The sequence below is a fragment of the Hypanus sabinus genome, chromosome 7, assembly GCF_030144855.1.
Source record: "Hypanus sabinus isolate sHypSab1 chromosome 7, sHypSab1.hap1, whole genome shotgun sequence".
Lineage (NCBI taxonomy): Eukaryota > Metazoa > Chordata > Chondrichthyes > Myliobatiformes > Dasyatidae > Hypanus > Hypanus sabinus.
Genome location: NC_082712.1, coordinates 53214983 through 53231889, shown reverse-complemented (window position 1 = coordinate 53231889; position 16907 = coordinate 53214983).

Here is a 16907-nt window from a genome sequence, read left to right as displayed (position 1 = left end):
TTAGGAGAGGCTCAGTGAGGGAACGGACTGGAGCCTCTGGAGGGACACGTTCGCAGAGATCAGCCGGAAGACCACCGGGTGCCCACGCCTCTATTCTGGATGGGCTGGTAGGACCCCGTGCCAGTGTGGGTCTATGGATAGAGGGAGTTTACGCAAAAGCCGTTCTTGATACGGGATCGCAGGTGACCTTATTGTACTGGTCTTTCTACAATCAATATCTAAAGCATTTGCCCATAACCCCATTTGACACCCTGCAGATTTGGGGTGTGAGTGAGGGTGACTACCCGTACAATGGGTACCTATCGGTTAGATTGGAGTTCTCGGAGAGCGATGTGGGAGTGTTGGAAGCTATTGAGATGTTGGTGTTGGTGTGTCCTGACCCGCTGGAAACCGGTGGTGCTGCCCTCCTGGTGGGGACTAACTCCCCCGTTGTGCGACGGCTCCTGGGAGCTTGTAAGGAGAAAGGGGAGGAAGACTTTCTGGAGACCCTCTCGGTGCATCCAGCGTTTCGAGCAGTGTTCGAAGAAGGGGTTGCCTCCCAAGGGCTGGACCTGGAGTGTAAATGAGGGACGGTGTGGTGTACGCAGGCGAGGCCCAAGGTGATCCGACCTGGGGAGGTAGCACTAGTGATGGGGACCCCCAGATTCCCAGGAGTGCCGACGGGAGAAGCCCTGTTAGTAGACACCCCAGATGATCTTGAAGGGGAGACACGATTTCCAGCGGGGGCGCTGGTGAGGCCCGAAGTGCAGAGACCAGGGGTGGTACATGCGAGGCGTATAGCTATAAGTGTCAGAAACACCACGGCAAGAGAAATCACCTTTAAGAGGGGAATGCCGCTGTCACATCTGTTCCCGGTGACGGTAATGTCTAGCGCACCAGTGAGGACCCCAAACGGGGAGGGATCGGAGCATCGAAGGGAGCTGACCGCTGTAGCCTTTAACTTCGGGGATTCCCCTGTGTCACCGGAGTGGAAACACCGGCTCGTGGAGAAGATGCTAAAGATGGAAACTGTTTTTTCTCGGGGCGAGTTTGATGTTGGCTGCTCCAAAAGCACTCGCCACACCATCCGGGTGACGGAGGACACCCTGTTCCGAGAGAGATCCCGGCGGCTGGCTCCGGCAGATGTTGAAGATGTGCGACAGCACTTGTGCAAGTTGAAGGAGGCCGGAATCATAGCTGAGTCCCGAAGTCCTTATGCATCCCCAATAGTGGTGGCATGGAAGAAGAATGGGCGAGTGCGCATGTGTGTTGACTACAGGACGTTGAATCGGCGAACTGTCCCTGATCAATATACTGTCCCAAGAGTCGAGGATGCGCTGGCCTGCCTGAGCGGTGCGAAGTGGTTCAGTGTGCTGGATTTAAGAAGTGGGTATTACCAGATCCCGATGAGTGCGGGCGATAAAGAGAAGACCGCTTTTATCTGCCCGCTGGGGTTCTTTCAGTTCGATCGAATGCCCCAAGGCATATCGGGAGCCCCAGCCACCTTCCAGAGGCTCATGGAGAGAACTGTGGGGGATATGAATCTGTTACAGGTGCTGGTGTACCTGGACGATTTGATAGTGTTTGGTTCGACTTTGGAGGAACATGAGGGGAGGCTGTTGAAGGTGTTGGGCCGGCTTAATGAAGAAAGGTTGAAGCTTTCCCTGGATAAATGCCAGTTCTGCAAGTCGTCGGTTAACTACATTGGCCATATCATTTCGCGAGAGGGAGTGGCTACTGATCCAACCAAGATAGAGGCCGTGACCACCTGGCCGAGACCCCAGAAAGTGGGCGCTCTGTGCTCATTTTTCGGGTTCTGTGGGTATTACCGGCAATTTGTGAAAGGATACGCCAAAGTGTGTCACCCGTTGACTCAGCTGTTGTGTGGCTATCCCCTGGTGGGAAAGAAGTGGACGGGGGACCAGAGGCAGGATGCTGGAGGATACTGGAACCCAGCGGAACCTTTTGGCTCGAGATGGGATGATCAATGTGAAGAGGCGTTCCGATCTTTGAAAAGGGCCCTGACCCAGGCCCCGGTGTTGGCTTTTGCCGATCCCCAGAAGCCATATGTGCTGCACACGGATGCCAGCCGAGAGGATCTCGGGGCTGTTCTGTACCAGGAGCATGGCAAAGCATTGAGGCCGGTGTGGTGAACTATGTGCCTGTCGGGACACGCCCCTGCTGACTGCTCCTGTGGCTCCTCCCACAGGCCCCTGTATAAAGGAGACCTGCGGCCTGAAGATCGGCCTCAGTCTCCAGGACCTTGTATGATAGACACTCACTCCTGGTTCCTTCTTCCAGTCAATAAAAGCCGATATCTCGCCTACGTCTCAGAGTGAGTTATTGATGGTGCATCAGCCGGTAGCCTTTGTCAGCCGAAGCTTGTCGCCATCGGAGAGAAACTATCCCACTCACAAGTTGGAGTTCCTGGCGCTGAAGTGGGCTGTGGTGGACAAGCTGGGCGATTACCTGTACGGAGCCAAGTTTGAGGTGAGAACGGATAACAGTCCTCTCACTTATATTTTGATTTTGGCGAAGCTGGATGCCACAGGACATCGGTGGCTGGCGGCCTTGTCGGTATATGATTTCAGCCTGAGGTACTGCCCCGGAAGCAAGAATGTCGATGCGGATGCGTCAGGAACCGGGGGAACAGGAGAGGGACGAGGAGTGGGAGAGTGTCCCTGCCCCTGGAATGAAGGCGATGTGTCAGTTTGCTATCACCGTGAAGGCCGAGGGAAGAGGGAGGCTGGAACAAGCCGTGGACCATTTGGGGGTTTTTGACAACGCCATACCCCTAGTTTACTGTGACCTGACCGCACAGCGGACTAAACAGTTGCCGGAACTGAGTCTGGGGGAAGTGGCAACTGCTCAGCAAAATGACCCTGGCATTGGCACAGTGTGGAGAGCGGTCGAGAAGGGGGATGGGGCGTTGGCTGAGAAGGCGAAACACCCATGTGTGCCTCTGTTGTTGAAGGAGTGGTCTCAGTTGAAGTTAAAGAACAAAATCTTGTACCGGGTAACGGCGCCTCCAGACCAACCCCACTGTTGGCAACTGGTCCTGCCGGAGGAGTATCGCCAGGCTGTACTCCAGGCCTTACATGATGATTCTGGACATTTGGGGGTGGAAAAGACCTATGGATTACTCAAAGACCGGTTCTACTGGCCCCGGATGAGGGGGGAAGTCGAAGAATACTGTAGGGGATGCAGTCGTTGCATCCGGAGGAAGACCCTGCCAGCGTTGGCAGCTCCACTGTCGCACTTGCAGAGTGTGGGACCTCTGGATCTGGTATGTATGGATTTCCTGTCAATTGAGCCTGACACCAACAACACCGCGAATGTCTTAGTCATCACCGATCATTACACTCGCTATGTTCAGGCATTTCCCACCAAGGATCAGAAGGCGACGACAGTGGTGAAGGTGTTATGGGAGAAGTACTTTGTGCATTACGGCCTTCCCAGGCAAATCCATAGTGATCAGGGGCGGGACTTTGAGAGACGCCTTGTCCATGAATTACTGACTATGCTTGGAGTTCAGAAATCCAGGACTACCCCTTATCACCCACAGGGAGATCCTCAGTCAGAGAGGTTCAACAGGACCCTGTTGGATATGCTCGAGACGCTGGAGATTGGGCAGAAAAGCAGGTGGAGTCGTCATATTGGACAATTGGATCACTGTTATAATTGTACTTGCAATGATGCAACAGGGTATTCGCCCTATTATCTGATGTTCGGGCGGGAAGCGAGGTTGCCCATTGACGTGTGTTTTGGGGATGGAGTGGGTGAATTACCCGGGAAGTCCCATCTAAAGTACGTGTCTGACAAGAAGAGGGAGTTACAGCGGGCGTACGAGTTGGCCGAGGCGGCGGCTACCAAACAAAATCGGAGGAATAAGATGCGGTATGATCGAAAGGTGAAGTTTGTCCAATTATTGCCGGGCGACCGGGTCCTTTTATGGAATTTGGGACTCCCTGGTAAGCACAAGTTGGCAGATCGATGGGCGGCCAGCCCCTATGTAATAGAGAGCCAGATGCCGAACCTGCCAGTTTACCGGGTGAAACCTGAGGATGGGAAAGGGCCTATCAAGGTACTCCATTGGAATCACCTGCTGCCACTGGGTCAAGTGGTGCAGGTAGATAATGAGCCCGAATGGGAGGTTACGCCTAGTACAAGGACTCTGCGAGGGCGCGGAGAAAAGGAAGAGCCCGCTGCTGAAGAGCGGGGATGGGTCCCTCACCTGGGAATGGCTACCGATTCGGAAGAGGACGACTCAGATGAGTGGGCCCTGTTCCCATTCACTGGTGCTCCAGTACCAGGAGAGGAGGCTCCTGGACCTTCCATACTGAATTGGGTGAGAGGAGGGAAGGTCTTGAGGGTCAGATGGAGAGGCAGCCAACATTGGTGGGAGAGAGGGTGGAACCCGAGCGTGAGCCGGAGAGATCTCAGGTGAGGGAGGACCCCTGTGAGGAAGGGGGAGCGGGTCTGTCAGGTAGACCTGGGGTGTCCGAGACAGTGGGTTCGCAGGTGACGAGGGAGCCCACTGGGGCAGAAGGGGTATGGAGATCTCAGAGGATTAGGCGCCCCCCGGAGCGGTTGACATATGTGGTACCGGAAGAACTGGGTGTGATTTCTACTGCTCTGGGTAGTTATGTCACTGCTTTTTGCACCTGGGTTGGGTTTTGTGTATTGCAAGAAGCTTTGGGGAACTCTAGTAATGCCATGAGGGCATGACATTTGCTGGTGGGGAGAGAATGTACAATGTCCTGTGTATGTTACTCAAAATGGCGTCTTTGGTTTGTTACGAGCAGGAATGCTTCTTTGTCGGATAAGTGTTTCTCTCGCCGTTGTTTCGCTTTAGAATGGCTGATATGGTAATTGTATTCATTTGTTAATCAATGGGGAAAGTTATTGTGTCCTGTGTTGCTGGGAACTTGGGGGAGGGGTTTTTACGGGTTTTTGGTGTGAGGGGGAGGCTGAGGGAGACGCCGAGGAAGGTGGACGTGCGCTGGACTTCTCATAAGACCACCAGGGTGGTCCCAGGTGCGACGGCGTGGCGGTCGTGCGGTTGGATGGGTCGATTGGTTCGTTGATTGAGCTCCAACGAGTGCACTAAACAGACTGAACTTTGATAAGTTGATGCCTTTTGTTTTTTTTTCCTTATATATATATATATATATATATTGTATTGCCTACTACTCTTTTAATTTCAGTAAACTCTTTAAAGTGTATTTCATAACTGTATTTGTTGTGGGTTTGATATTGTTGGCGGGCACGAGGCATAAGCTCAACTCTCACAGCACCTGCGGGTAAGGGAGGTGGGTTGGTGAGTTGCTGGAACTCCGTTTTCCCTAGACATATACCAGCCTTTTGGGTAAGTGTTACATTTACTTTAAGTTTTGAACTTTGATCCATTGACTTCCTCCAGTTTTTCAGATGCTGAGCTTAGATTTAAAATTATTCCTTTTGTGGTAGAGTTCATCTGTGTGATGTTGCCATGGTAAAAACCATATTTATCTGATTAATACGCTTTTCTCTTATGTTCCAACAGACCTGTTCCTTATCCTTGCTATTAAATCTTGAAGTTCTAGAGTCATTCTCCTACACCTAGATTCTTTGACAGTATTCATCCTTTGCCTGTTGATGAATGCTCTCGTGCAGTAGGAGCCAAAGTAGTAGTGTACCAGTTAGGTTTAGACTTGAGAAAGTTTAAATGGGTCAGCAGCTTCAACATAGGTTGCAGCTATTAACAGTGGTGGAAAATTAAACTCAATGGCTTTATTTCTGACTTTTTTTTAAATTAAGGTGCTCATAATTTCTATCTCATTGATCCAGTAAATGAATCCAGTCCAACCATACTGCTTTAACCAAATGAGAATGTTCTTCTTTTTCCTCCACTTCTTTCCAGGAGTGGTTCTGGCATGATCAGCAACAAGAAACATCCCTCATGATAGGACATGAAAAATGGATAATAGGTCAATGATTTCAAGCCTAAAAATATGATTTCTCGTTGGAAGATGAGAAAATGAAATTAAAAAATAGTGTTTGTTAATGTCTTATATCAACCCAAGACGGAACTACTAATCCAGCAGAATTGTAGCATATTGCTTGGCCAGGGGATTATTCAAATTAGATCCAGTTTTTGGAAGAAACCATTGGAAAAAGACTGAGAAGCACAGTTTATTTGTATTCTCACCTGTACTGGGCAGTCAGGTCCAACTGCTGTGCTAATACTTCCTACCCTAGGCTCATCAGCAGACGCCACAGAAACCACACTCTAATTAAGGGATGGCCAGAGTGCTAAATTTGGAACCAGCACTCCAGGCAAGGAAAAAGAGAAAATCAGTTCAAAGTGTTGATGCTGAACTCTTTCCAGCAGTTCAAATAATCATTCCATAAAGGATCTGTAAATTCGCTACCATGCTTGGTTAAACAGTCATTGAAAAGTGTGTGACTTTATAAGAGACAAGAAAGGGAAGACCCAGACCTTGGGAGCGGAGTGACAGTGTGGTGAATCAGGTAATGCAATAGTCTCCTAGCATCAGTAACCACAGTAGGTAGTGCAACAGTCTCACAGGGCCAGTAGGCATAGTTCAATTCTGAACTACACTGATGGTTATATGTCTTTTAAATTTCTTTCTGTAACCATCTGGATTTCCTATCTGGCTTCAGATCCTGTCCAAGTCCTGATGACATTGTTGTTGTTTGGCTGTTACACAAATCTGCTGGAAAGGACCTAATGCGTAGAACATCATTTGATGGAAGAAAGGAATTGTCAACATTTTGAGTCAAAGTGCTGCATTAGCGGAAGACTCCAAGCAACTTAACATGAAAGATGGATAATGGATCAATGCTTTTGGAAAGAAAATTTAAATTTCTTGTCATAATCATGAACATAGAGTCCCGATGAAGGGTCTTGGCTTGAAACATCAACTGCTGAACTGAATATGCCTAGATTCTTTTAATGTCTTCCTGTTCAGGTGTTCTGTATTCATGTCTGTTTGGAGGAAGATGAATCTAGGGGTTGTATACTGCATAGAGACTTTGATAATAAATATACTTTGAATCTTGAAAACTTGTTTTTTCCCTCTCCATATATGTTGCCTGACCTGCTGAGCTCCTCCAGCATTTTGTGTGTGTTATTTCTTGTACTAACATAAGAAAGTGAAATGGAAAATTCCATTTGTTTATGTTTTATATCCATTCAGAATTGAACTAATAATCTGACAGAGTTTCATCAGATTGAGTATGGAATTATTCATATGCACAAGTCATGTGTAATTTTGACCCAAAACACCAACAATTCCTTTCCCCCATAGATGCTGTCCAACTTGGTGAATTTCTCCAGCAGATTATCTGCTGCTCCATATTCCAGCATCTGCAGTCTCATGCATCGGTCTGGATCTCAAATTAATCGGTTATTGTAAATTACCCTGGTACAGGTGGCTTGCGGGAGAATCTGGAGCTAAGGGAAGAGATGATAAGAGAGTTAAAGGGCACATGTGAGAGAATAGTTACAGGGAAATATGCAGGGGAATGGGTTTGATGAGAATGGTCTGACAGCAGGAAGAGGAAGAAAGGGTAGGATGAAAACCATATCTCAGTAGAAGAAAGGAAAAGAGCAAACATACCTAAGAAGAATAAGGTTTAGGAGGTTGCAATTGCGCTTGAGGAGAGCTTGGGGCTGGAGGTGCAGTAGATGCATGGATGGGGAGTCATCATTCTTCTGGATGGAGGTAAAAGGAAACTGGGAAACAATCATAATTCCAAAGAGAGGAACGCAGACTCTTTCCAGAGGAGAGGAATAACCATATCTCTGGAAAAGAGACAATTTGCCTCTAAGTAACAAGTGAATAAAAATGAATAGAAAATCATTGTCCGATTTCATGCAATATGACGTGTTGTATTTTAACCAGCCTTTCACCAAACTAATCTCCACCTTCCCTCTACCAATGCAGAGCATTCCCATGTTTAGCTCCAAGGAACATGTGCTTTTACATTTGCAATTTATCAAGCATTGTTGCACACTGCAAAGGTAGCCATGCATTACTATTTTTACTATGAAGGACTGTTTTAATATTAGCAGCAATTTCTGCACAACATTTGCACCGGGTTGTAACATGCCTCCATCTTCACCCAAAGCTTACTTGATTGACATCCCTTTTCCACAAGTTTACAGTCATAGCAGTGGAAGGCAAATTCAGTAGCGTCAAGTAGCTTATTTCCTAATTGCAAAAAAAGTCATTAATTTTCTTTGACATTAGCTTGTGTTTGATTTAACTGATAATATTGTTGTGATCTGACATATCACAGTAACCAAAGCAAAATAAATGCATTAGTGCTTTAGGAACAACTGGACGGATTCAACTCTATTTTAGCACTGAAACTTCTAATAGCTAACTTGTTTCTTTGATATAATAATATACCTCTTTGTTCTCATGGGTAACATTTGTTATGTCATTCATGTGGTGAAATAGCCAGTGAGTCAAAACCATTGGTGATGCAATTTATCTGTGATTGATGTCTTTTGAAGCCCCATATAATAGGATACACATATTTGAACTAAGAAATTACTCTTCTCAGTATGGTAGTGATTCCTGTGCTCATAATCCATTAGTTCATTGTCAAACAATCTTATTATAAATAATACACTCATACAATGCATGGCATAATGCAATCACAGCTCAACAAATGAGCCAAAACATTAGGGAATATTTTAATCTCTTGTTCTAATGGTACTCAAGTTCTTTTATTGGGAACTTGTCCCCTCCAGCTATTTTTCTTGTCACTTATGTATCAGCCCTTTCACATATAATTCCACTTGTCCTTTCCTATGTTTGTCTCTCCAAGACCTCCATTAGTTTATTTATTCTTCAATTTATTCATTGAATTAATTAAATAAATATATTGGCCGTATTGCAAATAATAGTGAGGCAATCTACAGAGAGAAGTCATCACCCTGACACAGTGATGTCAAGAGAACAACCTCTCCCTCAATGTTGCAAAAACAAAGGAGCTGGTTGTGGACTCCAGGAAGAACAGAGACAGGCTAACCCCTATTGACAGCAATGGAACTGGAGCTGAGAGGGTGAACAGCTTTAAGTTTCTCGGCATACACATCACCGAGGATCTCACATGGTCTGCACATATCGGCTGTGTGGTGAGAAAAGCATAACAGCGCCTCTTTTACCTCAGACAATTGAAGAAGTTTGGTATAGGCCCTCAAATCCTAAGAACTTGCTATAGGGGCAAAATTGAGAGCATCCTGACTGGCTGCATCACAGCCTGGTATGGGAACTGTACTTCCCTCAATCACCCAACTCTGTAGAGAGTGGTGTGGATAGCCCAGCACATTTGTAGATCATTTCCAATGATTCAGGACATTCACAAGGGCCGGTGTGTAAAAATGGCCCAAAGGATCACTGGGGACCCAAGGCACTCGGACCACAAACTGTTTCAGTTGGTACCATCTGGGGAAATGGGCATTAAAGCCAGGACCAACTGGCCCTGGGACAGCTTCTTCCACCAGGCCATCAGACTGATTAATTCACACTGATACAATTGCATTTCTATGCTATATCGACAGTCCTGTGCATATACTATTTATTACAAATTACTATCAATTGCATATTGCACATTCAGACAGAGAAACAATGTAAAGATTTTTACTCCCCACGTATGTGAAGGATATAAAGCTGACTTAAAGCTGAGTGGCAGTATGAAATGTGAGGAGGATGTTATGAGAATGCAGGGTGACTTGGACAGGTTGGGTGAGTAGGCAGATGCATGGCAGATGCAGTTTAATGTGGATAAATGTGAGGTTATTCACTTTGGTGGCAAGAACAGGAAGGCAGATCACTATCTGAATGGTGTCAAGTTAGGAAAAGGTGAAGTACAACGAGATCTAGGTGTCCTGGTTCATCAGTCAATGAAAGTAAGCATGCAGGTACAGCAGGCAGTGAAAAAAGCTAATGGCACGTTGGCCTTCATAACAAGGGAAGTTGAGTATAGGAGCAAAGAGGTCTTTCTGCAGTTGTACAGGGCCCTGGTGAGACCACACCTGGAGTATTGTGTGCAGTTTTGGTCTCCAAATTTGAGGAAGGACATTCTTGCTATTGAGGGAGTGCAGCGTAAGTTCACGAGGTTAATTCCCGGAATGGTGGGACTGCCATATGTTGAAAGATTGGAGTGACTGGGCTTGTATACACTGGAATTTAGAAGGATGAGAAGGGATCTGATCGAAACTTACAAGATTATTAAGGGATTAGACGTGCTAGAGGTAGGAAACATGTTCCCGATGTTGGGGGCGTCCAGAACCAGAGGCCACAGTTTAAGAATAGTAGGCCATTCAGAACAGAGTTGAGGAAATATTTTTTCTTCCAGAGAGTTGTGGATCTGTGGAATGCTCTGCCCCAGAAGGCAGTGGAGGCCAATTCTCTGGATGCTTTCAAGAGAGAGTTAGATAGAGCTCTTAAAGATAGCAGAGTCAAGGGATATGGGGAGAAGGCACGGACAGGGTACTGATTGTGGATGATCAGCCATGATCACAATGAATGGCGGTGCTGGCTCGAAGGGTCGAATGGCCTACTCCTGCACCTATTGTCTATTGTCTATATAAGAAAGAAAGTTAATTCAATTCAATATTGCATGCAAATAAATATCAGTATATACCCCCAAAACTTGTAATTCAGTTCACACGGTCTCAGTTGATGTCAATGCACAACATGTTGAAGGAACTCACAGGGTCAGGCAGCATCTATGCAAGGCAATTGACAGTCAATACTTAGGTTGAGACCTGAAACTTCAACTGTTGTAGTCCAGATGAAGGGTTTCAGCTCAAAACAATGACAGTTCATTCCTTCCAAGATGTTGTCCGACCGATTGAGTTCATTCAGCAGCTTGGTTTTGGTACAAATCCCAGCATCTGCAGTCTCTTATGTTTCCGTCATGCTGGTATTGTGGCAAGCTTTTGGTCTATGATGACAGATGCAAAAAACTCATTTAACTTAACAGCCATTTTTATTGCAGCAAGCACAAAAACAGACTGTGTGCTATGACCCAGAGTGAGATCCCAATCAGTCACATAGCGGAGGAGATTATTACACATCCTGGTTACAGTCAGAGTGACCTACAAATACAGATGTGAATAACTGCATAACCCAAGCTAAATAAATAAATTTGAACATCCCACCATAATCCCATGCCCCACCTCCCTCCAAACCCCCAACAGAGTGCCACAGTATTTATGTTCTAGTCCAGAGTTTCCCGGTGCTTTTTTATACCTTGGACCATTTCCATTAAGCAGGAGATCTACAGACTCCATGTTTGGAACTCCTGCTCTCGTCAAATCTCTTCACATCCCATTCCAACTGTCATTTCATCAATGTTAGCTGAGTTAATTAATAGCAATCCAATCAAAACCACATGGGCTTAGGATCCACTCTGGAAATTTAAGCAGAAAATTCCAGCTTACTGTGGTAGTTTTAGTACGATTCTGTCCGAGATTCTGTACATGCTACAGAATGCTAAATCAAGCTTTCATCTGTCTTCTCATCTTAAATCCAATTGCAAAGATATGTAGGGTTAGCTATTGCTCTTAGGCAGTAATTATTGCTCAGCCTACATAGCTAATACAGATGATCTTGTGATCATCAATGTGATGGGATATTGCGGTGCACATATTGGTTGTGACACACACAAAATGCAGGAGGAACTTAGCAGGTCAGACAGAAATCTGTGGAGAGGAATAAACAATCAAAATGTTTTGGGCCAAGCCCCTTTGTCAGCACTGGAATAGAAGAGAGAACAAGCCAGAATAAGTAGCTGTGGAGGTGGGGTGGGGATTAATGAGTACAAGCTGGAAGGTGACAGGAGAAACCAGATGAGGGGAAAGATGTGGGTGAGGGACGGGGGGGGGGGGGTTAATTGATTAATTGAGAAACTGGGAGGTGATAGGTGGAAGAGATAAAGAAGTAAAGGGCTGAAGAAGTAGGAATCTGATAGAAGAGGAGAGTGGACCTTGGGTGAAAGGGATGGAGGAAGGGCAAAGAGAAAGGATATAGGTAGATGAGGAGAAGTGACGGGGAAAATTAAGACATGGATGAGAAAACAATTACTGGAAGTTGGTGTAATCAATATTCATACCATCTGGTTGGATGCTACCCAGACAGAATATGAGGTGTTGCTCCTCCAACCTGAGAGTGGCCTAATTCTGGCAGTAGAGGAGGTCATGATCCTGGACTTGCAGTATCTGCAGACTCACTTATGCGTATGGTTGGCTGTGAAGTGCTTCAGGACTTTGTTGGGCTGAGAAAGGTGTAAAATTAACTCTCAATGCATTCTTTGTTTAGTTTTGGCTTGTCAGTCTTAGATTTTCATTGTTTTACATTCCAACTTGTTAGTCCATGGCCTCCTCTACTGTTGCAATGAGGTCACATGCTGGATGGAGGAAAACACCTTATATTACGTCTGAGTAGCCTCCAACCTAATGGCATGAACAATGATTTCTTGAACCTCCATTATACCCCCTTCTTCACCATTCCCCATTCCCTTTTCCTTCTCTGTCCTTATCTCCTTACCTTTCCATCATTTCTCTCTGGTGTTCCTCTCCTTTTCTTTCTTCCATGGCCTGCTGTCCTCTCCCAACAGATTCCCCCTTCTCCAGAAGGTATTTCTTTCACCTATCAACTTCCCAGCTCTTTACTTCACCCCTTCCCCCCCCCCCTTCCCTGTTTCACCTGGCTCCTCCTTAGAGAAAGTTAATTACACCAAGTTCCTGTGAGTTCACTTCACAGATAACCTCACCAGGTCCCTTAATATCACCCACCTGAACAAGAAGGCACTGGAATGCCTCCACTTCCTAAAAAGATCAAGGAAAGAGAGGCTCCCCTACCCCTGCTGACCATCTTAACTTCATTTTAGGGGAGCACCATTGAGTGCAACCTGACAAACTGCATCTCCATCTGGTTTGGGAGCAGTCAAGCATCAGACTGGAAGTCCCTGCAAAAGACTGTGAGAATGGCTGAGAGGATCATAGGGTTCTCCCTACCATCCATCAGGAACATTTATCAGGAATGGTGCGTGTCAGGGCCCTTAGTATTATTGAAGGTCCCACCCACCCATCCATCCGTCCATCATCCGCTTTGGCTTTCTTCCATCAGGCAGAAGACTATGATGCTTATAAACAAGAATGGTCAGAATGAAAAACACTTTCTTTCCTCAGGCCATTAGGTCTCTGAACTCTCAGCCTCATGATATTCAAATTGTCACTGGTTAATCTGTACTGTATTATATAATTTTTAATTTATGCACTCTAGTTTATTTATGTATAATTCATCTGTAGATTCCATCTTTACATTCATAAGTTTTTTGTGTTATGTATATAATTGTGCTTTAGACCCTGTTTCAGAGAAACACAGTTTCATCTGAGGGTATGCATGTACACAGTTAAATGACAATAAACTTGACCTGATCTTGCTCTTAGCAGTGTAGTGTCTCCTTGCATTTGCCCTTCCAACATGCAACATCTCACATTTATCTGGGTTAACCTCCATTTGCCATTTTTCTGCCCATATCTGCAACTGATCTTTATCGTGCTATATTTTTGCCAGTATTCTACACTATCCACAATTCCACCAATCCTGGAACAATCAACAAAGCAACTAACCCATCCATCTGCATTTCTAGCCAGGTCATTTATATAATTCACAAACAGCAGAGGTCCCAGCACAGATCCCTGCAGAACACCACTAATTACAGACCTACCTTCTGCCTTTTAAGCACAAACCAGTCCTGAATCCAAACAGCCAATTTGCCGTGGACCCTATGCATCATAATCTTCTGGATTAGCCTCAATAAACACTTACTAAAATCTGTTAGGCAATTTCCACTACCCTACCCTCATCAATCCCTCTCACTACCTTGTCAAAAAACTCAATTGAGTAAGACACAATTTGCCCTGTACAAAGCTATGTTGGCTGTCCCCAGTTAGGCCATGGGTTTCCAAATGCTTATGTATCCTATCTCTAAGAAATTTCTCCAGCAATTTCAGTACAACTGACATGAAACTCACCAGTCTACAGTTCCCAGGATTTTCCCTTGTTCCCTTTTTAACTAGAGGTACAACATTAGCCACTCATCAGTCCTCCAAAACCTTATCTGTGCTTGGAGAGGGTACAAAGATACTGATCAAAGGCCCCAGCAATCTCATCTCTTGTCTCCTTCAATAATCTGAAGCAAATCCCATCAAGCCCTGGGAACATACAAATCAGTACTTATTAGGATGCCTAATACTTCCCTCTCACTGACCTCTAAACATCCTAACATATTTATACACTCAGCACTGATCTCCTGGTCCTCCATACCCCTTTTACTTGGTAAATACTGTGCAAAGTACTCATTAAACACCTCACTCACATTCTCTAAATCGAAGCATATGTTCCCCTCTTTATCCTTGAGTGGTCCCACCTTCTCCCCAGCTATCTTTTTGCTCTTAATGCATATATAGAAGGCCTTGGGATTCATCTTAATCCTACCTGCCAAGGACTTTTCATGGCTCCTCCTGGTTTTTCTAACCTCCTTCTTTAGTTCTTTTGTGGCTTCTTTAGCAGCTGAAGGGTTTCAGCCCAAAACGTTGACTGTATTCTTTTCCTAGAAGCTGCCTGGCCTGCTGAGTTTCTCCAGCATTTTGTGTGTGTTCTTTACACTCCTCATGCTCTTCATATGATCCTAACTTCTGAAGTTTTCCATACTTTTCCTTTTCCTTCTTGACTAAAATCATCATCTCTCTGGAGATACAATCTTATCTTTCCATCCCCATGCTTCCTTCTAACAAGAACATACATTTCCTGTACTGAGCAATTGATCTTTAAACACGTCTGAAGCCGACTTGCCTGAAAAATGGTACTCCCATAAAAGTCTTCTTAGCTCCTGCATAAAGCCATTGTAAATTACCCTACTGCAATTACAAAATCTCCAGCAAGGACCATAAATATCCTTATCTATATCTATCCTGAAAGTTAAGGAGTTGTGGTCTCTGTTCTCCCAATGAAATGTCAGTCATCTGGCCAGGATCATAACTGTGGTGAACTACATATACCTGTCTGGACACGCCCCCCCCCCCCCCCCGCTGACTGCTCCTGTGGCTCCTCCCACAGACCCCTGTACAAAGGCGATTGGAGGCACTGCTCCTCCCTCAGTCTCCAAAATGTTGTGTGATGGTCTCTTGCTGCTGACTGCTCTCTTCCAGCTAATAAAAGCCTATCTCTTGCCTCACATCTCTGAGAGTTATTGATGGTGCATCAATAACCCAACACGACATCCAGTACGGCCCCGATTTCATTGCATTGTGCACATATTAACTTATTACACTTAACAAATTCTGCCTGATCTAAACCCCTTGCACTATGATTATATTAGGGAATTTGAATCCACCATGACAATAACCTATTATCATACAAAGATAGGTAGAGGAGCGGGTAGTGTTGAGGAAACAGAGAGCCTGCAGAGAGACTTAGATAGTTTAGGGGAATAGGCAAAGAAGTGGCAAATGAAATACAATGTTGGAAAGTATATGGTCATGCACTTTGGTATAAGAAATAAATGGGTAGACTTTTATTTAAATGTGAAGAGAATTTAAACTGCAGAGCTGCAAAGGGACTTAGGAGTCCTTGTCCAGGATACCCTAAAGGTTAATCTCCCGTTTGAGTCAGTAGTGAAGAAGGTGAATGCAATGTTGACATTCATTTCTAGCGGGATAGAATATAAGAGCAGGGATATGATGGTGAGGCTCTATAAGGCACTCATGAGATCACATAGAGTACTGTGTGCAGTTTTGGGTTCCTTATTTTAGAAACAATATAATGATATTGGAGAGGGTTCAGAGAAGATTCCAGGAATGAAAGGTTTACCCTATGAGGAAAGTCTGGCAGCTCTTGGGCTGTATTCTCTGGAGTTCAGGAGAATGAGGAGGAGATCTCATAGAAACATTCCGAATGTTAAAAGGCCTGAGCAGATTAGAAACGGCAAAGTTATTTCCCATGGTAGGGGTGTCTAGGACAAGAGGTCACAGCTTCAGGATTGAAGGACATCCATTTAGAACAGAGACTTGGGGAAATTACTTTAGTCAGAGAGTGGTAAATCTGTGGAATTTGTTGTCACAAGCAGCAGTGGAGGCCAAGACATTGGGTGCATTTAAGGCAGAGGTAGATAGACTCTTGATTAGCCAGGCCATCAAAGGTTCTGGAGAGAAGGCAGGGGAGTTGGGATGACTGGAAGAATTGGATCAGCCCATGATTGAATGGCAGAGCAGTCTCAATGGGCTGAATGTCTATATCATATGGTTTTGTGGTCTTATTTTTTCTAATTTCCTTAATCTGATTACACATCTGTTCTTCAGCATCCGGATGGAAATTAGGGATCTGTATTACAATCCCATCAGTGTGATTGCACCCTTCCAATCCCTGAATTCTACCCAAGTGGAAACAGTGTCTGACCCCCTCCACTATGTCTCCCCTGAGTGTAGCTTTAATATTGTTCCTGATTAGAAGTGCAACTCCCCCACCACTTTTTACTTCCTCATCTATCTTTTCTAAAACTTCAAAAACCTGATACATTAATCACTCAGTCCTGTCCCTATCTCAACCAAGTTTTAGTATTGGCCTCAACATCATAGTTCTATGTGCTGATTCATGCTCTAAGTTACTCACCCTTACCCTTAATACTCCTAGCATTAAACATATACACTTCAAAATATCCGATCCATCATACGTGTTGCCTTTCAATTCCTTCCCTGCCATCTACCTTCCAGTCTGATCCTTCCCTTAATGACCTTCCCTCACTTTCTTCAGTTGAAGAGAATATGGCCAAGGTCTCAGTGTAGCATAAATCTTAATTTGTAACCTGTGAACCGAATGATATGTTTTGGCATCATAATT